This window comes from Balaenoptera musculus, chromosome 15, assembly GCF_009873245.2.
Source record: "Balaenoptera musculus isolate JJ_BM4_2016_0621 chromosome 15, mBalMus1.pri.v3, whole genome shotgun sequence".
Classification (NCBI taxonomy): Eukaryota; Metazoa; Chordata; class Mammalia; order Artiodactyla; family Balaenopteridae; genus Balaenoptera; species Balaenoptera musculus.
This window is the reverse complement of record NC_045799.1, coordinates 18,509,464-18,537,099: the sequence shown is the minus strand read 5'-3', so window position 1 is coordinate 18,537,099 and position 27,636 is coordinate 18,509,464. Positions and strand designations below refer to the sequence as shown.

General features: G+C 44.8%; 1 protein-coding gene and 1 long non-coding RNA gene across 2 annotated transcripts in view; both read right to left on the bottom strand.

Moving 5' to 3' along the window:
- CHD6 (chromodomain helicase DNA binding protein 6) overlaps positions 1-942 on the bottom strand; it is a 205,449-nt gene extending 204,507 nt beyond the window's left edge. Inside the window, 1 exon segment of the mRNA XM_036825224.1 lies at positions 881-942. The gene's annotated coding sequence lies outside the window, so the exon portion shown is untranslated.
- A 5,443-nt stretch (positions 943-6,385) lies between these two features.
- The window catches only part of LOC118880569, a 49,466-nt gene continuing 28,215 nt past the window's right edge, over positions 6,386-27,636 (bottom strand). The window contains exons 2-3 of the long non-coding RNA XR_005016335.1: positions 8,417-8,503; positions 6,386-6,486 (exon numbers count right to left, since the gene is read on the bottom strand). This is a non-coding gene — a long non-coding RNA (uncharacterized LOC118880569). The remainder of the gene's footprint in view (positions 6,487-8,416; positions 8,504-27,636) is intronic.

The window sequence follows — 27,636 nt, the reverse complement described above, 5'->3', positions numbered from 1 at the left end:
CTAGTGAGGGGATTTCCTAACAGCGTCGTTTTAAAAACCAAGTAGCTGCCAACCCTCTGCACATCTGACAGGCATGTCTCTGGAAATTTGGGAACAGACTCCGTTACTTCTCAACAGCGAAGGAAATAAATACCCTGAAGGGGACAGATTCCGTTTTTGTTTTTGTTTTTTAAGGCTCAAACATGCAATCTAATAATGCACAAAACTTGGCTGCGGGGTTACTGGACATCTCCAGGGTTCCAATTCTCGGGGCGAGTGCGCGCTAGTGCGTAAGAAGGGGGCGGAGGGGGTGCGCGCTCGGAGGACGCGCCGGGGCCCCCGCCCCCTCCCGGAGCAGCAGCCTGGCACCAGCCCACCCTCCTCCACCCCTGCAAAAAGACGCAGGACGCCAATAGTGCAACTTCTCCGCGGGGGCGGCGGCGGGAATAGCGGTCACCCCCGCCCCGCCGCTGCGCGGCCGGGGGTCTCTCCTCGGCCGGGCCCCGGGGAGGCGGGAGGGAAGGGGGAGCCCTCCGCACGCCCCGCCCCCGCACGCCTGGCCCGGGGCCGGGGGCTGCCCGGACCCCCAACCCTCCGCGCGGCCCGCAGCGGCGCACTCCCAAGGACAGCCACCCGGCCTGAGCGCGAGGCGGAGCGGAGCGCGGCGGAGGCCGGCCCTCGCCTCAGGCCTCAGGCCGCCGCCTGCCCTCCGCCAGGCCGCCCGCCGCCGGCCCCGCTCGGACCCCGGCCCGACCGGGCCTCGGCACCGCCGCATCCCCTCATCCTGGCTTCATTCATAGGGGCACCGCAGCCCGGCCGGCGGTGCGGGGCCGGGGACCCGCGGACAAGACCGACCCGCCGAGGCCGGGGAGGAAAATAAAAAGTTAAGAGAAGAACTTACCTAAAATGGCTCCTGCAGCAGCCAAAATACAAACAGCTATTATTTGGTGAAGTTTAGCTCAGACACCCTGCAAGGACACCCTAACCCGGCTCGGGCCCGCCTTCCCTGCCATGCCATTGGGCTTCGCCGGCCCAAAACACAGAATCATTGGTCAGCCTGGCTGCCGCTCAGACAGAAGCCCATTTCAAGCTTGCTTGCAGGGGCGAGTGATGGGCTCGCTCCATTGTGCTCGTATTTGCATGGATGTGATAGCGGCGCTGATTGGCCGGCGCCGGGGCCGCCCCGCCCCCTGCCTCGCGCCCCCCGCCTTGGAGACGCCGCTGCGTGCGGCCCCGCCCCCCGGGACAGAGCGGCGGGGCCACGGGGGCGGGGCGGGGCCGGGGTCCTGCGGGCCGAGGGGGCGGGGCGGGGTCCTGCAGCCACAGACAGCGGGCAGGGGGCGGGGACCTGGAGCGCGCGCGCGCGGGCGGGGCGGGGGGTTCAGCCAGCAGGTGGAGGTCTCTTAGGTAGCGGGCTAGCCATATGGAAAACCCTGGGCTGGCGTCTCCGGGGCTGGGAGAGGTTGTGACTGGGGTGCCGCGACAGAGAGATTCCGCTGGGGCCGAGGTCCCGTTGGTGAGGAAAAGAAGATGCCGAGAAGCCAGGCGAAGAGCCAAGGAGCCCCGAGCTCTGTCTCCAGCCGCATCCCTGCCGCTCCTCCTGGCTCCCGGGCACTCCTGGCACACGGGCTTCTTCCCAAGGACCCCCCCGCACACCCGGGGAGTTTTCAGCCCCGGGGGTCTTGCGGCGCCTTGGATATACCTCCGTAAAATCAGGTGTCGAGCTATGGTGTGTTTATGTTCAGGCCTGTCTCCCTCCCATCCTTGTAGCATCCTCAAGGACAAGGCCCAGCATATGGCAGTGATTCAACTAATTGTTTAATATTCGTTAATTCGTTCGTTAGTAGCTAATTTTTGAATGCCCACTAAATGCCAGGCATTGATCTAAGACAGGAGATACAGCGGTCAATAAGACAAAGACCTTGCTCTCGTGGAATGGACCTGCTAAGGGGAAAGAAAGACAATAAACAAATACAAGGGGAGAGGTAGTGATAAATGTTATAAAGAAAATAGATGCAGGCAGAGAGGAATGGGGAGTTGGGCCTGTCTTGCTGAATACTCTGTATGGCATACATTACTGCCCCCCTCCCAGATGTGGCAGTCACCTCACCACCTTACCCCCTGCTTGCCCCCTCACAGGTGTTTCCTTAACACCCACACACACACACAAAAAATGGTTGGCTTCTGACTGTGGAGGCTCATTTTACCTTAATTAAAGTAGGAATGATCTGAGTCCTGATGATTCCAAGAGCTGTTTGTCTGATACTTTTAAGATGAACATGGTTTGACTTTGTCAGAGGTAGCTGTAATGATTTAGCAGAGCCTTACTGCACCCCCAGAGAGAGGATATTTTTAGTGTCTTTGAAACCCCAGCATTCCTATGATTTTCATCCCATGGCCCTAACTCTCTTCTGAGGACCACTTCTTCACTTCTCCTCAGACACCAGAGATTTCTCCAGTTTGAAAATACAAAGATAGCAGCCCCCGCCCCCCGCCACCTGTCTACCTCACCTGTGCACATTTCTTTCATTTGACTCAAGACTGGCCAAGATGTATCACGGCCCTCCCCTCCTCCCTCCTCTTTCTTCCTTCCTTACACAAATATTTATTAAGCACCACCTATGTTCCAGGTATTGTTCTAGACATTAAACAAGGCAGATGACATCTCTGACCTCAGGGAGCTTATAGTCTAGCTGAGGACAAGGCGGAGTTTGACACATGGATCCTGAAGAGCTCCAGTCCTGCCAAGCTGCTGGGAGTGAGTATGCAGAGAGCTGCTTGTCCCCGCTGACTCACGGGGATAGCGGACTTGCCCTCCTGAACCAGCGGCTGCAGGGGCTGAAACAGGACCAGACAGCTGGTAGCTACAGCCTCTTCAGTCTGACACCAGGATCAAGGATCTAAAACTGCTCATGGGACTTGGGTTTGTGAACTTTAGCTTCTGGAAAGGGGCTGGGAGCAGAGTTATATCAGAGGCAGACTTGGTGAGTCCAACATGGGAGTCGAGTGGCCCTCCTTTCACACAATCAAATCCTGTGCCCACAAAAGATGACATAGCACAAATGAGGTGGGGGAGGAATGGGACTCCAGGCAGAGGGAGGAGAGTGTGTATGCCAAAGCATAAAAGCAAGGACAGTGTTGTGAGGTGTGGGAGGGGGAGGGGGGAGGGAGGTAGATTTGTCAGTAATTCCTGTTCTTAAACTTGAGAAAAGTCAGTAGCACATAAGAAATTAAACACACGCAAAGACACAAATGTTATATCACTAAACAAGAAATCAATAGGAATGCATGATTGATTCACAAATGAATGGTACAGGTACAAGCAAAGGAAAGATTTGGTAGCTATACTCAGGAGAGGCAGCAGGCTTGACCTTCAAAGAGTCAAGTCTGTAGAACCGACCAACGTTAGTGGAATCTGACCCTTGAAACACTTCCACAGTATCCAGGGTCTGGAGGGGAAACATAGACAGCTAAGTGTCTTTTAGCTGTACCCATCCATGGGGACGTCTTAGCCTGGGTTCTCCAGAATGCAGAGGCTGATTCTGTAGGGCAGGAGTGAGAGGCAAAAGGAGTAAGTAGGGGACTTTCTCCTTCTGCCAGTCCAGTGGGTAAGACTCTGTGCTCCCAATGCAGGGGCCCGGGTTTGATCTCTGGTCAGGGAACTAGATCCCACATGCCGCAACTAAAAAGAGCTCCATGCCACAACGAATATCTCATACGTGGCAACGAAGATCCCACGTGCCACAACTAAGACCTGGCGCAGCCAAATAAATAAATAATTTTTTTTTTTTTAATGAGTAAAGTAGGGAAGAGGGAAGAGCCATTACCAGGATGATTATTCATGTGGCCTCCACTAAGTGTGGCTGATTGCTCCCACCCAAGGGATTATCCTCTGAGAAGCCACATAAAATGAGTCTCAGTACAGCCTGTGGGAGAGGGAAGGGAAGGAACTTTATCCACCAGCTCATCTTGAGTGAATTCTTACTCATTCCAGTTTTTCACGCATAGGTGCCAAGTGGGGTTCTGTGGTGTCCCAAAACTCAGTGTTAAGGAGTGTGCAGCAGGACCATGGGGCAAAGGATTATCAGGACGCAGCTTTGTGGAACTGGAGCCCATGCAGAGCTGGATGCCACAGCAGCGGCTGGGACAGAGATGGCTGACGCTAAGAGGCCCTGAAGTTCTGACGTGGGGGTGACATCGGTGATGCATGACTTTCTGTACCACATAGTACATCCATGTTTACAAAGGTCCCCAGAAGAGCAATCCTTAGGCGTTCTGAAGGGGAGCCACGAGAGGGCTGCCAACAGTTCTGGAACTTTGTGACAGTAACTCTAAAAACACGAGTTGCATCCTGCCTGACCATGTTCTCTCTTGCCTTCCTGCCTCTGTTCACTTGTCTGTTTCCTCTGTTAGACTGTGAGCTTCTATATTGTTCTTGTTTATATATCTCTCTGGCAGAGGAAAGGATACTTTCCCCCGCCTATTTCATTTTCCTCCTAGGCTCATAGCAAAACTACATTTCTCAGTAATCAGGTCCTTGTGACTGAGCTCTAACGGAATCTGGACAGAAGTGACACAAATATATCCCATTTCTAAGCATCCCCTAAAACGTCCTATGTGATCCTCCAAACTTTCTCCTATCCTCATCTGCTGGCTAGATGCAAAACTATCCAGTGGAGGGGGCTTCCCTGGTGGCGCAGTGGTTGAGAATCTGCCTGCCGATGCAGGGGACACGGGTTCGAGCCCTGGTCTGGGAAGATCCCACATGCCGCGGAGCAACTGGGCCCGTGAGCCACAATTACTGAGCCTGCGCGTCTGGAGCCTGTGCTCCGCAACAAGAGAGGCCGCGATAGTGAGAGGCCCGCGCACCGCGATGAAGAGTGGCCCTCGCTTGCCACAACTAGAGAAAGCCCTCGCACAGAAACGAAGACCCAACACAGCCATAAATAAAATAAATTAATTAATTAAAAAAAAAAGATTTCACAATGTCTCTGTCAAGTTTAAAAAAAAAAAAAAAACTATCCAGTGGAGGAATCAAGAGGCCCCAGAAAATGGCAATGGCATGAGTCTGCGTCACCTACTGACTGCCCGAAGCAGAACCCGTGTGCTTCCCTGCACTGGACTGTGCTATGAGGGAGAAATAAACTGTCAAAATGTCAAGTCATTGAAATGTGAAGGTTGTTTGTTATAGCCATTAGTACACTCTGACTAATGCAGTTCTTATCTACATTCATTTGATTCTTTGTCCCTCCAGGGCAAGGACTATTTATTTGGCTTTGTAACTCAAGTACTAGTACAATGTCTGGCTACATAGTAGAAATTGCTCAAAGTATGAATGGATATGAATGAGCTGATACCTGAGCCTGGTCTAAAGCATCAAAGGTAGAATGCCAGGTAAGGCGGCAGGTGGAAAGTGTTCCACTCAGGAGACACAGCATGTGCTGCAGAGGCAGAGAGACGGGTGAACATATGCAGTTGTCAGCAGTACAAATGGCTCATGATGTGAGAGTAAGATGGCTAGGGTGAGGCTAGAGAGAATACAGGGGCCAGATCAAAAAAGGTCTTATTCATTACATGAAGGAGTCTGAACTTTTTCCTACAAGAATCATTCAAGGATTTTAAACAGGGATGTGATACCATCAAGTTTATGTTTTAGAAAGATCTCTCTAGCAGCCTAGAAGAAGGATGGATTAGAAAGGAAGAGGCCAAAATGTGGATTTTTTTAAAGAAACATTTCCCTTTGCTTTAAATCATTCTTCTCATGAGATGCTCCACTAAAAAGAGTTTTGGGGTCAGGTTGGTTTGGACATTGTGCATACTTGAGACCCTCTTGGAAGCTCCCATTTTTCATTAAAAACTCTGAGAAGTTCTGCATTAATGACATCTGTTAAACTTTAACATAATATTTCTCAAAATTATTTGGCCTTTTTCATTTAATACCTATTTAAACTAGTATTAGGATTAGATTTGCCTACATAGCACACACACACACACACACACACACACACACACAAAAGGACAAAGGGCATTAGTAACATTGAAGTTTATTTTTGTCTTGCATAAAAGAAATCTGGGAAGCAGGCAGTGCAAGGGAGGCATGGAGCTCTGTGGTATCGTCAGCAACCCAGGCTTCAGTATTATTATTATTATTATTTTTTGGCTGTGTTGGGTCTTCGTTTCTGTGCGAGGGCTTTCTCTAGTTGCAGCAAGCGGGGGCCACTCTTCATCGTGGTGCGCGGGCCTCTCACTATCACGGCCTCTCTTGTTGCGGAGCACAGGCTCCAGACGTGCAGGCTCAGTAGCTGTGGCTCATGGGCTTAGTTGCTCCATGGCATGTGGGATCTTCCGAGACCAGGGCTCGAACCCATGTCCCCTGCATTGGCAGGCAGATTCTCAACCACTGCGCCACCAGGGAAGCCCAAGGCTTCAGTATTTTTGCTCCACCATCATTGACTTTCATTCCCAAGGTCACTTCATGGTCCAAAGTGGCTGCTGGAACACCAGTCCCTATTTTTTTGGATGGAAAAAAAGAAAGACAAATAGGAAAAAGTGAGTCATGTTCCTTAAACAGCCTTCCTGGAAATACTACACATCACTTCTGCTCACATCTCATTGGCCAGAACTCAGTCACATGGCCACACCAAGCTGCAGAGGAAGCTGGGAAATATGGTATTTTAAAAAAATTTTACTTGGCTATGTGTCAAGTTAAAAACCGAGGTTCTGGGTGCTTCCCTGGTGGCACAGTGGTTGAGAGTCTGCCTGCCAATGCAGGGGACAGGGGTTCGAGCCCTGGTCTGGGAAGATCCCACATGCCGCGGAGCAACTGGGCCCGTGAGCCACAACTGCTGAGCCTGCGCGTCTGGAGCCTGTGCTCCGCAACAAGAGAGGCCGCGATAATGAGAGGCCTGCGCACCGCGATGAGGAGTGGCCCCCACTTGCCGCAACTGGAGAGGGCCCTCGCACAGAAACGAAGACCAAACACAGCCATAAAAATAAAAAAAAAAAAACAAAAAAAAAAACTGAGGTTCTTGGGACTTCCCTGGTGGTCCAATGGTTAAGACTCTGCGCTCCCAATGCAGAGTGCCCAGGTTCGATCCCTGGTCAGGGAACTAGATCTCGCATGCCGCAACTAAGATCCGGCGCAGCCAAATAAATAAATAAATAAATATTTTTAAAAATTGAGGTTCTTAAGTTTCCATCAACAGATGAATGGATAAAGAAGATGTGCTATATATATATATATATATGGTGGAACATTACTCAGTCATAAAAAAGAATGAAATATTGTCATTTGTAACAACATGGATGGACCTAGAGATAATCATGCTAAGTGAAGTCAGTCAGACAAAGACAAATATTATATATTACTTATATGTGTAATCTAAAAAATAATACAAATGAACTTATTTACGAAATAGAAACAGACTCACAGGCATAGAAAACAAACTTATGGTTACCAAAGGGGGAAGCAGGGGGAAGGATAAATTAGGAGTACAGGACTAACAGATACACACTACTATCTATAAAATAGATAAACAGCAAGGACCTACTGTATAGCACAGGGAACTATATTCAATATTTTGTAATAACCTATAATGGAAAAGAATCTGAAAAAAGTATATATATATATATATATGTATGTATCTGAATCACTTTGCTGTGCACCTGAAACTAGCACAATACTGTAAATCAACTATAATTCAATTAAAAAAATTGAGATTCTGTCACTAAAGAGTTGAGAGACTCACTTAGCAGTCTCTGGCACAATGTCCCACAGAAATAGTATTCCCAGAACATAAGTTGGGATAAAATGACTAAGTAAGGAGACTGATTTTTTAAACATTTTTAACAGCTTTATTGAAGATAATTTGCATACCGTACCCCACACCTACTGCAAGTGTACAGTTTAATGATTTTTAGTAAATTTATACAGTGGGGCAACCTTTACCACAATCCAGTTTTAGAAAATTTCCACCACCCCCAGGAGTTCCCTTCTTCCTGTTTGCAGTCACTGCCCACTCCCACTCCCAGGCCCAGGCAATCATTGATCTGCTTTCTTCTCTATAGTTTTGCCTTTTCTAGAAATTTCATACTTACAGAACAGTGCAATATGCAGTCATTTGTGTCTGGCTTATTTCACTTAACGCAATATCTTTGCGGTTCATCCACGTTGTAGAATATATTATCTGTTTATTCCTCTTTATCGCTGCAGAGTCCTCCATTGTATGGATATACTGTCTTTTACAGTACTTATCCCCTCGCCAACTAATGGACATTTGGATTGTTTCCACTTTGGGGCTATTATGAATAACGGTGCTATGAACATTTACATGCAAGTCTTTGTGTGGACATATGTTTTCATTTATCTTGGGTGGATACCTAAGGAGATCGATGCTTACAATCGAACACATACATTGAAAGGACATTCACTGATTACCTGCAACTGACAAGCACTGTACTGGGTGCTGGGGATACAACGGTGAATAAAATGCAGCACAAACTCAGCCTTCCTGGAGCTTGCAATCTGTGAAGAAGACAGACGTTTAGTCAAATAATCGTGCAAGCAAATGTAAAACATAACAGCAGTGGTAAGTGCCATAAAGGAAGGTCACTTGGTGCCATGAGAGCCTGTGCTGGAAGGATCTGCCTTGATCAAGGAGGTCAAGGAAAGCTGTCCATTAGCTGAGATCTGAAGTATACCAGGATGATCACCCCAATGAATTTTGTCCTTCAAAGTAGTATCTTATGAGGCCATACACTTATTTCCAATAACGCTGCCCTTGCAAACAATTCTGAGCCAATTTATAAGCATGCTGGTCCCAGACCTCTTTGTCCTCAGATAAAGTCCTCGTGTTTTAACTTCTCAGAATGTTTTGTTTTCTGATTAGACCGTGACGAATCCAACAAACCACATAAGAAAATCAACTGCATCCCTTTAGAGTCACTCTCACCAATTGCCAAAAATGGAATTCCCCTGCTACATCGTGGACCTTATTCCCCAAGAGCTGGTGGAGAGGGGTTCATGGCAGTTTGCAAAAATAAACTCACAGAGGGACTTCCCTGGTGGTCCAGTGGTTAAGATGCCGTGCTCCCAATGCAGGGGGCCTGGGTTCGATCCCTGGTCAGGGAACTAGATCCCACATGCTGCAACTAAAAGATCCTGCACGTGGCAACGAAGATCCCACGTGCCGCAACTAAGACCCGGTGCAGACAAATAAATAAATGTATAAATATTTTTAAAAATAAAAATAAAAAATGAACTCACAGATATCATCTGTAACAGGAGGAGAGTGGGCAGTATCAGCTCTATTCCCCCTTACAGCTCGAAATCGTGTGCCTGTGAATTTGCCACTGAGAAAATGCCAGTAACCCATGGTGTGTGGAGGTAACTCCCAAAGAAGAAATAAAAAAAATATGTATAGCCAGTGGCAGTGCCCTGGCCTGCCAAAAGCACTTTCCCCAGGACAAAACTGGATAAGAATAGTTAAGCCCACAGGCTTTGGAGACAAAGAGATCTGGTTCCAATTCCAGCTCTACCACTGGTGACCTTAGGAAAGTCACTTAACTTAGAGTTTTTTGATTTCGATAATAGGGTTGTTGTGTGGATTAAATTATTCGTACAAACTACTTAGCACACGGTAACTGCTGAACAAATTGTTAATTACATCCTTTCCTCTGGCCCCTATTTTCCCAAGTTCTGTGTAGACCTTCCCCCTTCTGCTGACTGGCTTTTTTTTGAAACATATTAATTCCATTGATTCGCCCCAAGTCCATCTCTGTCCTTCTTGCCTTTGGCCTGAGGGACCTTCTGTCTTTTCAAGTGCCTTCTGCTGATATATGACCTCCATCCCTTGTGTATTAATTGGGCTGATTTAACTCTTAAAGTGCTGTAGAGCTCTCTCACCCATGTATGGCACAACTACTATTTTGAATTTTTTAAAATCTGAGTTTATATGTATAAATGACTGTGCTCACTTTCGGTAACTATGATTTATGGAAAGTCACACCTCAAATGTTCTTGGACAGGATTTTTTGAAAACACTGGTCACCCTACCCTGAAATGGCTCCATAAATCCTTCATTCTCACTCAGAAGTGTACTTTCCTGCAGCCACAGACCATTTTAGCCATAAAAACTTGCTTAAGCTGAAGCTTTTTACCAAGCCTCAAGTTGCTGTGGAATCCTTTTCCTTATGTACACAATTCTGCCATCAACATTACTGACCAATTTAGAGACATGACTATCTGCAAATTGACTATTAAAAAAAAAAAAAGCAATGCTGTTTTCACTCTAGGAATAAAGCACTAGAGTTTCTTTTTAATTAATTAATTAGTTTCCATGTTTTTTGCCAGGGAAAAGTGTGGTAGCCATCCTCCAAGATGGCCCTCAATGATCTCCACATGCTGGGATTCAAACCCTTATACTGTCCCCACCTATATGGGGTAGGGCCAACTAGGAAGGGCTTGCAGTGTGAAACCTATTTGCCATCTCCAGACATTAACTTTGACAGTGACCACAATGATGTAGCTATTTCACCTGTAAAATGGGGATAATGCCCTGTCTAGGCAACTTATCAGGGTGTCGTCAGGGTCAAATGAGATGCAGCATGTAAAAGAGCTTTGGCATAAACCCAAGAATTATTATTGAGGATTTCAGGTGTAGTATTTTATACATGAGACATCAGAGTATAAACCCATTATGTATAATTTGCATGTGTCTTCGTGATGACCAGAGGCCATATTCATAAACCAGTGTCCTCACATTGTTGAAATGTCAGTGCTTCCAAAATCTTTTGACTCAGGGCCGTAGAATCTTCCAACTGCTAAGGTGTGACATCTTCCCAGACCAGACTACTGATCGGTCATAGAGAATTGCCAGGGCACTGTCTCTCTTCATGCATTTCTGAAATATTCTTTTGGATAACAGCACACTTTTCATTAAAGTTTTCTTGAATGGTTTTGAAGAAGTGTAAACAATGCCCTCAAAGGACTGGCCAGTGTTGAGCTCCATGAAGTACCAGAACTTCTGCCCTCTGCTTACCCAACAAGTGAATGGCATTTGCAGGAGAAGAGCTGGGCTACCAAGACTTGCTCAGACAATTCATTCCAATTTAAACAGGTGCCCGTGATGGATTCTTGACCTTAAAACCATACAGGAATCTAGCAGTCATTTAGCCATGGTTCTCAGTGTTAGGTCTCGACATGGCCAGTTATGAAGTATATGGTAATTTGTCACTGATCATATACAAAGGAGCACAGTCTAAATTATTTACCTTTTAAAAAAATAAATAAATGGGAGCAGATATTCTTATAATAATGTCACTCCTATTCATTTGTATTCTGATGTGCTCTCCTGAGCAACAGAGCAGGGGGTGGCATTTAGCTGAGCACTGGCAATGTCACATAGCCATGGTGTACCTTGTCTATGGCTCAGCCTGTGGTGAGAGATCATTACCAGTTCTGACAACTATAAATCATGATGGTGTTGGTGAGGGAGTGGTGATTTTATAGTTATTGCCACTATTAATGCTTTTGCTTCAGTAGTATATGTTTTCTCAACTTATTACTAGTATTTGTTGGGCAAAAGTCTGGGAGAGGAACAAAACTTGTTAAAAATAAAGTTAGCCATATTTTATTAGTTTTTCCTTATATAATGGCAATTTTTGAGATTTTTTGTAATTTTCAAAATGGTTTTATGACCATCACACCATAAATATTTTCAGTACTATTTGTCTTACTTCCCTGGGGGAAAAAATCAACCTAGATGGTGAGAAGTATAGGTTTCATACAAATCTCCTCATTGGAAATGGAAATAAAAACAAAAATAGCAAATGGGACTTAATGAAACTTGAAAGCTTTTGCACAGCAAAGGAAAACATAAAGGAGACGAAAAGACAACCTTCAGAATGGGAGAAAATATTTGCAAACGAAGCAACAGACAAAGGATTAATCTCCAAAATTTACAAGCAGCTTATGCAGCTCAATATCAAAAAAAGCAAACAACCCAATCCAAAAATGGGCAGAAGACCTAAATAGACATTTCTCCAAAGAAGATATACAGATTGCCAACAAACACATGAAAGGATGCTCAACATCACTAATCATTAGAGAAATGCAAATCAAAACTACAATGAGATATCACCTCACACCGGTCAGAATGGCCATCATCAAAAAATCTACAAACAAGAAATGCTGGAGAGCGTGTGGAGAAAAGGGAACCCTCTTGCACTGTTGGTGGGAATGTAAGTTGATACAGCCACTATGCAGAACAGTATGGAGGTTCCTTAAAAAATGAAAAATAGAACTACCATATGACCCAGCAATCCCACTACTGGGCATATACCCTGAGAAAACCATAATTCAAAAAGAGTCATGTACCACAATGTTCATTGCAGCTCTATTTACAATGGCCAGAACACGGAAGAAACCTAAGTGTCCATCGACAGATGAATGGATAAAGAAGAAGTGGCACATATATACAATGGAATATTACTCAGCCATAAAAAGAAACAAAATTGAGTTATTTTTAGTGAGATGGATGGACCTAGGGTCTGTCATACAGAGTGAAGTAAGTCAGAAAGAGAAAAACAAATACCGTATGCTAACACATATATATGGAATCTGAAAAAAAAAAAAAAAAGGGGCTAAAGAACCTAGGGGCAGAACAGGAATAAAGACACAGACGTAGAGAATGGACTTGAGGAAACGGGGAGGGGGAAAGGTAAGCTGGGACAAAGTGAGAGAGTGGCATGGACTTATATACATTACCAAATGTAAAATAGATAGCTAGTGGGAAGCAGCCGCATAGCACAGGGAGATCAGCTTGGTGCTTTGTGACCACCTAGAGGGGTGGGATAGGGAGGATGGGAGGGAGACGCAAGAGGGAGGAGATATGGGAACATATGTATATGTATAACTGATTCACTTTGTTATAAAGCAGAGACTAACACACCATTGTAAAGCAATTATACTCCAATAAAGATGTTAAAAAAAAACAACAAAAAACACAAACCTCCTCATTGGGGTCACAGGGGGTATAGCAGAGAAAACATTGAGACACAGCTCTGATCCAATACCTTCCCTGCACAAATACTCACATATTGCAAGTTTGCTTATTCTCCTTACTCCTTCTGGGCGTTAACAAGGGCAAGGGCAGATCAGGGTCAACACAGGCAGAGCTCTGTAAACTAAGTAAAATTCCTGGAAGACCCATTGACATCGAGCAAGTACAAAGTACCACAGGCAAAATGGAGTCAGGATTAGGAGCCAGGAGCTCCAAGTCATTTGGAGTTAGGATCAGAAAAATAGGTGGTTGAAAACAAATGGCAAAGATCCAGGTAGGATGATCTGTTTTGGTAAGTAGGTCCAAATGGTGATGTGTGTGTGTGTGTGTGTGTGTGTGTGTGTGTGTGTGTGTGTGTGTGTGTGTGTGTGGTCTTGGAAGGGTATTGTTTAGTTAATTAAAAGAGACAAGGTAGATAAGGGTAGCTCAAGAATGATTAGATGGACAGTTGGATAGTTAAAATGATGCATGAAAAATAATGAAATATCTGTGAAGCACAGTAAAGCAAAGCACAATAAAGTGAAGAAGAAAAAATGATGCATGAATGATTGGTGGAGGAATGGATGATTGAATGGATAAATGGAAATAATGAAATTAGGATGGATGGCTTATATGACAGATGAATGGGTGGTGGGCAAGTGAATGATTAGTTGGATGAATGGATAAATAAGTGGACAATGGATGGATGAATAGATAGATACATACATACATACATACATACATGGGTACATAGATACTAGATGAGTGAATGGATGACCAAACTGATGGATTGGTGGATGAAAACAAAGATGGACTAATGAACAGATGGATGAATGAATGCATAAATGGACAGATGGTATGGTAGAATAATGGCTCTCAAAGATGTCTTAATCCCTGAAATTTGTGAATATTTTAGATTACATGGCAAAGGGGAAATAAGCTTACTAATCAACTGACCTTGAGATGGGGAGATTATCCTGGATTATCTGGGTTGGCCCAATGTAATCACAAGTACCCTTATATGAGGAAGGCAGAAGGGACAGACTTAGAGATTTAAAGATGGTAGGCTGCTGGTTTTAAAGTTCAAGGAAGGAGACATGAAATCAGGAATGCAGGTGGGCCCTAGAAGATGGAAAAGGCAAGGAAACAGATTCTCCCCTAGGACCTCCAGAAGTACTGCTGCTCTACCCACATTTTAATTTTAACCTCTTAAGACCCATTTTGGACTGCTGAACTCTAGAACTGTAAGATAATAAATCTGTGTTGTTTTAAGTCACTAAGTATGTGGTAATTTGTCACAGAAGCAATAGAAATGGATGAATGTATCAATGAGTCAATAAGTGGATGGAAAATGGATGAATACTTGGATGATTAAATGGATGAATGATAAATGGATGAATACACTGATAGTTTGGTGGACGAATGGATGGATGGAAGGATGGGTGAATGCATACATGAATAAATTATTGGTTGGTTGGAGGGGTGGGTAAAAGAAAACTTGTTTCTCCATTCATAACACTTCTGACACCAAATGTGTGGGTTTTTCCCTCGCATTAGTCAATTCTGATACTAACTACCTGGAGTTAGCACAGACCCCCACAGGTTAAGGGCTCTTCCCCACAAGACTGCTCCCCCCAATTTGAATGCCAGTCACAAGTAGAGTGTTCCCAGGATACTCACACTGCTATCCAACTGGGCTACAAATCAGGGTTGCCCATGACTCTCTCCTCAGGTTTGATAATTGGCTATTAATGGATCACAGAACTCAGGGAAATGCTTTAGTTATGTTTACCAGTTTATTATAAAGAATATTGTAAAGGATACAAATGAACAGGCAGATGAAAAGATATATAGGGCAAGGTCTGGAAGGGTCCTAAGCACAGGATTTTCTGTCCAGGTGGAGTTTGGGGTGTTCTACCCTCCCACTATGTGGATACATTCACCAACCTGGAACCTCTCTGAACCCCATGGCTGGGATTTTTATGGAAATTTCATCACTGTAGGCGTGATTAACTCAATCTCCAGTCCCTCTCCCCTCCCCAGAGGATGAAAGGGTGGGCTGAAAGTTCAAAACTTCTAATCATGGCTTGATCTTCCTGGTGACCAGCCCCATTCTGAAGCTATACAGGAGCCCACCAAGAGTTGCCTTATGAGAACAAAACATTTTTCTATCACCCAGGAAATTCCAAGGGATTTAGGAACTCTGTGTCAGGAGCCAGGGGTAGAGACCAAACATATTTATTACATCACAGAGGGGTAAATGAATATATGGATACATCAATGGATAAATGAATTGATGGACACATGGGTAAACGAATGGATGAATAGGTAGGCGGGTGGACAGATAATGGATATATAAACAAATGGTGAGATAGAATGTGAGTTGGTGTATAGATGCATGGATAGATGGACGGTTGTCTGGTGAATGGGTAGATGGCACATGGATTGATGATTGGTATGATGGATGATTAAATGGATATATGAATGGGTAATGAATGAATAGATAAATGAATAGACACTTGGTTGGAGATCTGATTGGATGGATAGGTACTTGCATGTATGTATGTATGCATGAATAAATAAAAACCATCTTATGCTTAAAGACAAAAGCACTATCTTTGACCTGAAATGTGGACTTTTTGTCCATTAGGGAAGTTTCCAGTTAGGAAAGGAGAAATCCAGATGGACTGTTAAATATGTACAAAGTCCTGAACTTACACTAAGCCTCCATCCTCCAGAATGACAATTTAAAACAAAAGACTTAGGGAGGGTGGGAGGGAGGGAGACACAAGAGGGAAGAGATATGGGGATATATGTATATGTATAACTGATTCACTTTGTTATAAAGCAGAAACTAACACACCATTGTAAAGCAATTATACTCCAATAAAGATGTTAAAAAAGAAAGAAAGAGAAAAAAATAAAATAAATAAAAAAGACTTTTGCACTTGATGGTTTCTCCGTTTGGAATGTAATATTATTCCTTCAAATTATTAACTTCTACTCGTTTCCTGCATCACAGCACAAGCATTGCTTTCTCAAGGATGCCTTATTTATTATGCTCTCACAGTATTGCATACCTTTCCTTTGGAGCACTTTTAAAATTTCAATTTTACATTTATTTGTATGATCATGTGATTAGTATCTGTCTCCTCCACTAAACTGTAGTTGCAAAGGGCAAGGATCAAAGTATTTGGGCATGCCATTTTATCCCCATCTCTTAAGTCATGCCTGGCACATAGAAAAAAAAAATGTGGGGTTTTTTGTTAAGTACCTTTTTGAATGGATTGAAACCTTCCTGTGGCATTCCTACTCATATCATCAGAAAAGATCTTGATGGGTTGCTGGAGCATTATTGATAACATGGTGGCTAAGTCTGGCTTTCCTGATGGAAGATTTTGACAAACAATCTAACCCTCCAAAAGGGAGGAGCCATGCACTGAGTTCAAGGCTTCTTCTGCGCTAGAGAGGACCAGGGCCCTTGTCTCTGCACCGGGCCAACCATGTCTTTGCCTTAACTCAGGTCCTCCTCACTCAGCTGTCCTGGAAACAACAGCCTCTCTGACTTGCTGAGGCCCTCTAGCCATCTTCCATCCTGACCTCCATCAGCACCAGCTCCAACCACCTGCCCCTGCCCTGCTCCAAGCCGGCAGATTCAGAGGCCACACCTCTTCCTAGTGACTAGTAGAACCTCTTCAGTCACTCTGTTCATCCTTCTTTTCTTCATCTCCAGTTAGTATCACTTTGATCTTTTCAGGTCTCTGCTAGGCTTCAGTTTGAATTTTGTGATATTTTCTTCCTTCCTGTGTCCAGGGCACTGAGGGTCTAAGAGAACCGCCCTCAAATTACCTCGCTGTATGAACTGGGCAATTTACTTAACCTTTCTGAGCCTGTTTCCTAATCCACGAAATGGATGCAATAAATCTACGTCCCAGGATGGTTGCAGAGGTTAAACAAGATGATATAAATGAAGTATCTAGCACAGTGACTGGCAACAGTAAGTGATAATCAATTATTAATTTTCCTTCTTTTCCCAAAGTTTTTCTCTCTTGTTTCTTCCTGCGGCACAATGTTCTCTCCTTTTCTATTTCCCAGTTTTCTGTCTACAGAACGTTTTCTAGCCTTCATAAAAACAGCACTACATAAAACAAAATTGCAAAGTATTTTTATATTTTTCAAATAACTTAATTCAATTATACACTGGTCAATTTTAGTTATATGAGCATTATTAAAACCATCTGAAGCTGGTAAATAAAGTTCTATATTCACATTCAGAAAATAAAGAGCTAAAGAAATACTTTGGAAAACGGTAAGGGAAAGACATATTCCTTGAGGCCTAAGATCTCGTATGGAATATGTCAGCCTATTGCCGCTTCTTCTGGCTCAGAGACAATGCACAAGGAACTCTTTATATTTTAAATTTCACTTCACACAGCAGCCATGAAGCTAGTGGAAGAATGGAAGTCCACATTTTCTGGGAAGAAAGATTTGGCAGATGGTACCTGTGAGTTACCCACAAGGTGCCCACGTGCGTGATTTAGTGCTGGAGATTTGAAAATTCACAAGGAAATTAAGAAATTAGTGAGAAAGAGGTTATCAGCTTATTTTTGGAATAGTGGAATAATTATGGTGAAGATCTCGAAGCTAAAGGGAGAATTCAAGACAGGGTCATAATTAACTATTACCAACATAAGCACAGAGGAAAACAGATGGTTCAGGGTTCAAATACTGACAGCACCACTTTCTGACTTAGTAACTTTGGTCAAGTTACTTACTCCATTTCTCTGGGCCCCACTTCCTTCATCTGTAAATTAGAAACTAATATTGTTGACATCATAGAAATGTTGTGGTTATTAACTAGTACATTAAACGTGCTAAAAACAGTGCCAGGCACCTAAAAAGTGCCTATTTAGGGGGTAAGTGTGATTATTAATTATTATTAGTTATGGGGTTTCTGGCACATTCTCTCTCACCACCTATTATTGAGAAAGGTACTTGCATAGCACTGGAAATGTTGGGCATTATCTCCAAGAAAAGGTGGTAAGACTGACCTGTCTCAAAAAGGTCTGGATGAATTAACTCAACTCAGACCCTGATTCTCAGACTTAACAGCTCAGAAACCTGATTTTGTCAGTACTGAGGACAGCTTCATCTCTAGGGCAGATTCACAGTTACCAAACTCTTTAGACCTATAAACCAGATCATAGTCAATTAATTTTCAATGAGAAACACAGCTTTTGAGAGGACTAGCATACTCAGGTCTGTGTGATCAGAGCATTTTCTCCCTGGGCTCACACCTATGTGGGAAGCCAAGTCTTCATAAGAAGACTTGATCGTAAGAAACTTAGAGTCAGAGACTAGGAGTGAGACTAGGAAGATCTATATAAGTAGTCTCAGTCCATGCTACCCCGAGCCAGCAATCTCACGTTAGGGATAGCCTTTCCTCTGCTGTGTACTGTGAAACTTTATCCTCTTTGCCAAGCCAAAAAGGAAAACATTCACTGGTGATTTGGACTGCATAAAAAAATTCAAACTTCTGTACGACCAAAATACCAGAAATGAAGGCAAAAGACAAATGATAAACTGGAAAAATATTTGTAACACATATGGCCATCTAAAGGTTAAAATCTAATCTATATAAAGAGCTCTTATGAACCAATAAGAAAAGAGCAACGCTCCATCACAAAAATTGGCAAAAGATACAAATAGGTAGTTCACAGAAAAAGAGTACTAATGCTTTATAAATTGTGAAAGGAATCACACTGTGCTTATGATTAAATGCTTTATAAACTTTGTCAAGCTGATATTTTATTATTGTTATAACTTACCTTTTTTGTTAATGAAATATATATATATCAATATATATGGCTGTATATTTGTATGTATCTGGTATTATATTTATATATGATTAATAGCCATTAAAATGTATTCTTCTACTAATTGCTTCTATCTTTTGCCTATTTTTCTATTGAGGTATTATTTCTCTTATTGATTTAAAAAGCTATGTATTCAGCTATTAACCCTTTATACACATTGAATAAAGTCATGGGGGAGAAGCAGAAGAGAATCCCCTTTAACCAAATATCCACTGTGTGTCAGATTCTTTCACATAAATTATCTCATTTATCCTCAAAACAATCCTAGGAAACAGGTGCTCTAATCTCCATTTCACAGCTGAGGACCCCGTGGCTCAGAGACTGGGTAACTTGCTCAAGGACACACAGCTAGCAAGGACTACCTGAACTCTGAAGTGAAAGCTGTGCTCTTCCCTCTCAGTCATGCAAGTGCCCTCCCAGAAGGCTCCCAGCTCTCCTGACCATCACGTAATCTCTACCCTGCTGTAACATCTGGGAACCCATATGCAGGGTCAGCCCCAGCTCATTCCTGAACCAACACCAACCGGGCAGAAGTAATGGGTAGGCTAACATTAATCATACCGTCCTTGTTCCAGCACCTTGTGAGTTTGGGGTTGAGTCCTGGACACCTGAGTACCCACTGAGTTGCAATTTCCCCTCCTTACCCTGAGGTCAGGCCAAGTCAGATGCCTACACTTAAAAGAAAAAAGGAACTCATACTGAAGAGGAGTAAGCTATCACTCATCTTCTCTCCTTAAGAGGAAGAGTTGTAATTTGATCGGGTCAGATGCAAGGGCAAGGGGGTCAGGACCACTAAAATCATAACCAGGAGTACAGCCCTTTCTTCTGCCTCCCATCCACATCTGCTACATTTGCTGCTACATTTTCATATGCACCCAATTCATCAGTTCCATCTGATTACCTGCAGTGCCCCAAGCAGGCTTTGCTGTAACGTACCTCCATGCCAGTACACAGGCTTCTCTCTTCCACCTAGTAAATGCTTATACATCCTTCAATTACCAACTCGCCTCTACTGTGAAGGACCCTCAGTCCTTCCCCTCCACTATAAAGGACTCCCAGAGCCCCCCTCCACTAGGAAGGGCCTCTAGACCCTCTTTCCGAAAAAGCAGAGGCAGAGCCTCATTCTCTATGCTCCGCAGCCCCTGTGCTGACTTCTGCCATAGCCTTGACTGAGTTTTACTGTGTCTGGGTTCGCCACCCAGCTCAAACAGGGATTTTCTCCGGGGCTTCAGTCACCTCAGCGCCTCCAGCGCCCAGCACAGAGTGATGAATGGATGATGGTCCTTCTGAGCCTAAGGTCTCTCCTCCCCACCCAGCGTGTGCCCAGACTCACCGGGCTGGTTTCTGTTTTAGATCTCGCTCTAATTTGTTTCTTTGAGTAATTTGCTTCCTTCCCCAACTTTCACGAAGACTGGTTCCTGTCTCAATCTTGATATGAGGGCCTGATGTACCTCTTGCTTTGTATCACCTGCCAGCTGAACTCCCGCCACTAATTCTGGCTGCTTGCTGGGAGAGTCCTAGAGCCTGGGCTTTCGTGTGAACCCTACAACTTTTTAAATCCTTCCTGAGCTGGCAGAGTTTCCCCAGCTCCTGCCATACTCCCGGGGTAAATTCAGGACCAGGCCCTAACCCTTCTGGCCCTCTCCATGGTCTTATGGGCGTGAGAAGAGGTCTCCTCATGACCATAAGACTCAAACTTTGGTTGCAACTTGATCCCCTACCATTCTGCCCCCCTCCTACACCATTTCAAGCATGTCAGAAGGCAAATCAGCTGAGTCACTCCTGAGCCCAGCAACATCACAAGCGAAATCAACAGAGCGAGAGGAAATTAGCTCATTCCACAGAGAGGCACTTAGAGCAGGCAGGCAGTCCCAAAGCCCCAGGCAGGCCAGGAAAAGGACCACCTAGATTGTCACTGTGTTGTCCTCTCAGCTATTGCCACTCTACGGAGAGACTTGCTCTCAGGACTTAGCCTGCAGACCCATTCACACCTGAGCAGTCTCTGGCATGGGGGAAGGACCATGGGACCCTACTCAGCTGTCTCCAGGACCCTCATTTTTACACACCTCTTTAAGATGAGCTGCTGGACCAGGGGATGGAGGGGGTGATGTATCCTGAACTCTAGGGGAAGGATCTTTGAGGGTCATTGCTGAGTTGGTCTTTAGATACTAATATCCACTCTGGACCAGCCCCAAAGATTAATAAATCATCATTTCTGCCTTGGAGGGTTCATGGTCCAGCGGATGAAGATGTTCAAGCACTCCAGACTGGGCTCTCATAGAGAAAAGGAAATACAAGTTGAGACAGAAGTCCAAACAAAGCCCCCTTGTGTGGAGTGCGGTTGAAAGGAGAGAGCACTGGCTAGAGGGTGGGGAGAGCTGATTTCATTTTAAGAATTACGTGTTGAGAAGTTCAGATGGTTGTGATACAGAGGGAGCAAAGAGAGATGAAGCTGGAGAGGTAAGGTATAGGAGAGAACTTCATTTTGAAGACCAGATCTCTACAGCAGAATGTCCACTGTGCTCAGGAGCACAGGAGAAGGAACAGACCTGGAAGTGAAAATGACAGGCTTACGTTGGTACACGTTGAGTCTGAAATGCTGGACTAGAATGGAATCCATTTGCTCTGTGTGTTTGACACTTCTTTAGCCTTTCTGAGCAAAGTGGCCATAAACCATAGGCCTTGTGCAGGACTCTCTGGATGAGTAGTGATCACAGACTAATCACACTATCTTTTGGGAAGTTTGGATCTATGGGATCAACTTACGTAGCAGAGTGGCCTGCAGAAGCAGTGAGGCAGGAAAGTCACCAGGCAGAAGAGGCTGTGGGGTTGACAGAAGGAGCCTGGCGAGAAGCTATGACCCAGTGAGAGCAAATAGTTGGTAGGGGTAAAAGAAATCAATACACCCACCAGAGGGAGAAGCCAGGAGATGGAAGTAGAGATAGAAAGGTGATAAATCATGAGCATGGTGAAGTAACAAAGGCAGGGAGCAATGGTGCCCATTTATCAGGGAACAACGGAATGTCTGGAAAAACAACAAACATTTTCTATTCATCCACAACTACTGGACTCCAGGGAGAGGTCCAGCTCCTCTCTCCCTGGCTTTGCCTCCAAGCAGGAGGCATGCCAATATGCATGGGCCACAGGCCAGGATACTAACTGGGCCACAGGGCCAAGGGTGAATCTCCCTCCTTTACAATTAGCTCTTTTTTGAAATACTACCTCTGGTCCTCCCATGTGGCTGAGAAGATAAGTGGCCTGGATTTGTTCCCATTTAAGATCTGTGTTTCCAACCCATCAGTGAAAGCCTGGGGTGGGTGGGTAGGTCCAGACCTGCTGTGGAACTATCCTGCTCAAGGATGAATATATCATCCTTGGGGTTGACATTTCGTACCACTGGAGTGTGAACTGGGGATTGGCCCCATGTCGGGGATAAGACAGAAAGGATATTGTACCATTCAGGTTGTCTGGTTTCCAACAATAGAAACCACATCCGGTTGATGGAAGAAGTTTTCACATACTGAAGTACGGGGAAGTCATTCTGGTTTATACATGATTTGGCTTGAACTTTACGCTAACTAGAACAGCCTGTCCTATGTCCTGTCAAATATGCATTGTACATCTGCTTTAACCATTAAAGAATGCATTTAAAAATAAAAATGGAGTGGCTCTGGTTCAGGCATCCAAAATGGAGCTGGGTGGCCATTGTGGATGTGGTCTCAGACACGTTTCCTGCATCACTGAGAACTTGAGTTTTCTGAACTGTATCAAACTCAAGGACACCACCAGCCATTCTCAAAACAATGTCTACTAGCAGCTGCCAGCTCCAACTTCTGGTCTCAAAGTCTCCCCCTTGTAACTGTGTAACCATTTTGACTCCCAACCAATCCTTGCTTAATAAGCATCCTTACTTCTTGCCAGCTACAATCCTAATTCTTGACAAACAACTGTATGTAATTTTTCAATTTTTGCCTATACTGTATAAGCCACTTCCATTTTGGAGTCTGGAGGAACACAATTCAAGCAATTCTTGAGTCTGTGTCTCCCGGGCTATAGTCTTCAGTTTGGCTCAAATAAAACTTTTCTATTCCTACTTGTTTATTATTTCTGTGGACATAGTGGTCCTAAATAGAGACAGTGACTCATTGGAAGAATATCAAGTAGCTCATAGAACTGATGAAAGGGCTGGAAAACTGGCCTCAGAAAAGCCAGCTAAGATTCTATTGCAGGTGCAGTCCTGTTAGGTCATTTCCACCAGTGCTGCTGCCACTAGACAAACACCTCCAACGTGCCGGGCTCTGGCCTCCTCCAAATACAATGGGTACTCAGGTGCTCAAATGGTGAATGTCCTTTTCTGAGTTCAGTTAGGTCTCCCTCCAGCCCAGGTCAAAATAATCCACATTGTTCAATCCGGTGCAAGAGGCCAGAACCTCAGAAAAATGCACACAAAAGTGTACATTTATCTGGCCTTGTTCTCTAGGCACATATTTCTTTCAAAGACTTGGGGAGAAGGAATGAGCAGAAGTGGTTGGGACAGGATGGGTTTCAGGTCTCAGAGAATCCTGCGCCTCCTCCAAATTCCATTATCCCCAACATGACTTAACACAGTTGGCAATCCTGGCCAAGAGAGCTCTAAGCCGAGACCTGAAGGGTGAGTAGCAATTAGCAAGGCAAAGTGATGAGGGGAGGGATCTTCCAAGATATGCAAAGGCTTGGTGCATTTAAGTCACTGAAATTGAGGGACTTCCCTGGTGGTGCAGTGTTAAGAATCCATCTGCCAATGCAGGGGACACGGGTTTGAACCCTGGTCTGGGAAGATCCCACATGCTGTGGAGCAACTAAGCCCGTGCGCCACAACTGCTGAGCCTGCGTGCCACAACTACTGAAGCCCACACGCCTGGAGCCCGTGCTCCACAACAAGAGAAGCCACGGCAATGAGAAGCCTGTGCACTGCAATGAAGAGTAGTAGGTCCCGCTCGCCACAACTTGAGAAAGCCTGCGCGCAGCAACGAAGACCCAACACAGTCAAAAATAAGTAAATAAATTTATAAGTCACTGAAATTGTTTCCATATGACTGGGAAGATAAGCAAAGGGGATAGTGGGATGAGCTGAGCTAGAGAGGAAGAATATAGTAGACAGTTTGGATTTTATGCTGATGGCAATGGGATGCCATTGATACATTATAAGTTGGGGACAGACATGATGATGTTTGTGCTTTAGGAAAGACAACTGACTCCTGTAAGGATGTTAGTTCCATGAGGACAAGGACTTTGTTTTGCTTTCCACTGTATCACCAGCACCTAACACACAGTAGGAGCTCGATTCATTTCACAATTGTGAAATGAATGAACGAATAAGTAACCACTCTAGGAAAAATGTAGCCAGATCATCAGTTAAAAGGTGACATGGAGTCCAAATATTAAATAACAGGTGTTCTGAACTATAGTGATGGAGAGAAGTGGTGTAATGATGCTGGTAGGGGGAATAAGGTGTCCAGGATGATACCCCGGTTTCTGACTTAGATAAAGGAATGGCCAGGGTACCATCACCTAAGATATGAAAGACTGGGGTAGAGATGAACAAATTCACGTGTCAGAACATTGTTTTAGGTGTCTATGAGACATCCAGGTGGCAACTTCCCTTGGGAAGTTTATTACAAGAGAGGTCCCTGGGAAAGCACACCTACACCCAGATAGACTACCGTTGGAGATGTAGCAGTTCGTTTGGAGAGCAGTGCTAGGGTTTGTGGCAGCTGGGACACATGAGCCCAGGATACTGAGACCCTGGGAAGTTCCACAGCCCAGACTCTAGTGCTGTCTCTGCCCTTGACTCCGCCATTAAAGATTTATGTAATAAATGTTTAAATAAACACCGAGGGCTTATTCTGTGCCGGGTCCTGACGTCTTCTCTTCCCTCTCTCGTTCCCAGGCTCACCATTCTGTTACAACTGCAGGAGGATAGCCAGCCCTGATTTTTTTGGGAGACTGAGCCTAAGCACTGCACCAGAACCTCTTTCTCAGAATTATGTAAGCTAGGACAGAATGCTGGAGCCTCGATTTAATACAACACAGACTGATAAAACTGAGTGCTCAAATCACACACTTGCATTACTTTTAGAGTTAAAATTGCAAAATGAAATTAAAACAAATCACCTAACAAAATGTTTGTTTATACACATTTTAACAACTCCTTATGTAAGAAACAGAACCCTGTTTTGTCACTGTGCTCTGATCACGTCACTCCCATTTCTCTGTGCTCTCGTGTGAGGCCAGCCTGTCTTGTAGTTGGCAGCTGGGAAATAAGCCAGGAGAAGGCAGGAGGGTAGGGGAGGAATTGAGTAATTTGTGTTCCTAAGTTGCCAAATAGTAACTGCCCTGTGTTTTGGCTTCTCCAGGGTCTGGAGGCGTGGGGATACTGGGGCACTACTTCTGCTCCCAAAACTGCTCTTGGTCATGGTGGTGGGGATTACTGCATCCCTTCACTCTACAAAAGTATGAGTCAAAGAGAACAGTAAAGAAAGGAACAAGTTTGTTAATTATGTTGAGACCATGGTCAAGAGACAGAGCTGTTGCCAGTAGAGAACACTTTTCTATTTTGCTTGGTGTGATAATATCTGACCTTAAGAAGGAATGAAAATAAGGCATGCATTTTGAACCTTGACATACACTTATTAAGTGCTATTTAAATGCTAAATTCATTTAGTTTGAAAGTGAAATCATACTCTCACAAAAGTCACTGAAATAACAAAGCATGTGCTGTACAAGGTCTTTCTGCTCTCAGATCCCTTCCTTGTCTTCTCCCTGCATTGCTCTGTCACAGCAGGGCTGACCCCGTAGGCTTCTTTCCCAGCCTCCTCTGTCAGTTGGGTGACAGTTGGGTTGAGCATGGGAGGCACTGGTAGAAGACTGGAGAGCAGGAGGAAAGGAGAACCCAGGGTGTTTATCCCCAGCTCTGCCACGGGTGGCATCCTCTGCAGTAGTTGTGCCTTCTTTGTCCCTCCAGCCTAGGAGTGGTAGTGGCTTCCTGTCATTGTTAAGCTCTGAGTTGCTTTGCAGTCCTCCGTTTGGCTTATCAGTTCTTCCATCATTTATGTAACCAATTCTTTGCCTTGAATTCCCTCTCCTTTAAATATTCGGAGTGGTTCCGTTTTCCTGGTTGAGCCCTGTCTGATATGGGTAATATCGATGGAGAGGGATCACAGGATGGGAGCTTTTTGTTTTTTAAACTGAGGATGGCTACTTTCTGAAAGAAGGTAACAAAGAATCAGAAGCTGTAGTTTGCCTGGGAGTTGTGGGCATGTGGCAGGGGGATGAGCCTGAACTTTCCTGCCTCTGAAATGAACCCAGGTGACAGAGCATGGTGGAGAAAGCGCTATCCCTATGGAATCAGGTAGGGCTCTTAGTGGCAAGCAACAGATACAGACTTGGGCTAACTTAAGGATAAAAAGGATTTATTGGAAGACTATAGGAAAAGTCACAGAATTGTCAAGAAAGCAGAATAGTCAGCTTTTGGAAAGATTGGGAACAAGGGTAGCTCCAGGATCTAGGGAGCAGGAATTAGCAGTCTCTTTAGGAAGCTTGGTTGGAGTAGCTCTACTACATAGGAATCACTTTTGTCCTTGGATCATTCTGCTCCAGATTCAAAATCCAGGGAGGGGCTTCCCTGGTGGCGCAGTGGTTGAGAGTCTGCCTGCCAATGCAGGGGACGCGGGTTCGAGCCCTGGTCTGGGAGGATCCCACATGCCGCGGAGCAACTGGGCCCGTGAGCCACAACTACTGAGCCTGAGCGTCTGGAGCCTCTGCTCTGCAACAAGAGAGGCCGCGATAGTGACAGGCCCGCGCACCGCGATGAAGAGTGGCCCCCGCTCGCCGCAACTGGAGAAAGCCCTCGCACAGAAACGAAGACCCAACACAGCCAAAAATAAACATAATAAATAAAAATTAAAAAAAAAAATCCAGGGAGGAAGGGAGAGGGTCCAATTAGCATGAATTAAGTGCTTATGATGTTCCAGGGAGAGCAGGACCCCAAGGCCAAGTGCAATGTAGGCAAGGAGTTTCCCCCCAAAGAGAGCAGGTGGAGAGCTGTGTTGTTTGCACTGTGGGGCCACAGTAAAAATAAAGAGTAAGGCAGGAAGGAGTGGCCCCAGAAGGAAACAGGAGCGTTCCCTTCTCTAGCCAAGAAACTGAGCAAGAACCAAAATGAAGGCCAATGTGAGGATGACATGGATGTAGCTGGAGATACTGGCTGGGGATCAGATGATCCCTAAGGACCTGCTTCCACCTTTGAGCCAAAGACAGCTGCCTGCTTCCATGTAACTTGGGGCCTGACAGGGGAATCCTCAAACCAATCAATTATGGGGGTGGATGAGATTGGGGGGATGGGGGATAGAGTTCCAGACCCGAGGCCAAAGCCTAGGGCAGGAATAAGTCTTACTTACTTTGTTTCTCCAATACATTAGTACAGCTTTTGTTTGTACTCAGAGCTCTTTAGGACAGAGTTATTTAGCACATTGTATCATTGTTCCTGGAAGCCAAGCTCCAAAAAAGCACTCAAGGGCTCTGGTTAATAGAAGGATCATATTTTCACTCTTTAAGGTGGAATTGGTAGGTGAAGGCAGAGGCTCATGAAAGAGACTGGAAAAGATTTACAGGGATCAAGAGGGTAGCAGGGTTGCCAGCCTAGTCTAAGCTGTGTCCACGTATGGGGTGTAGAAGTGTCTGGTTATATCTCTATAAAACTG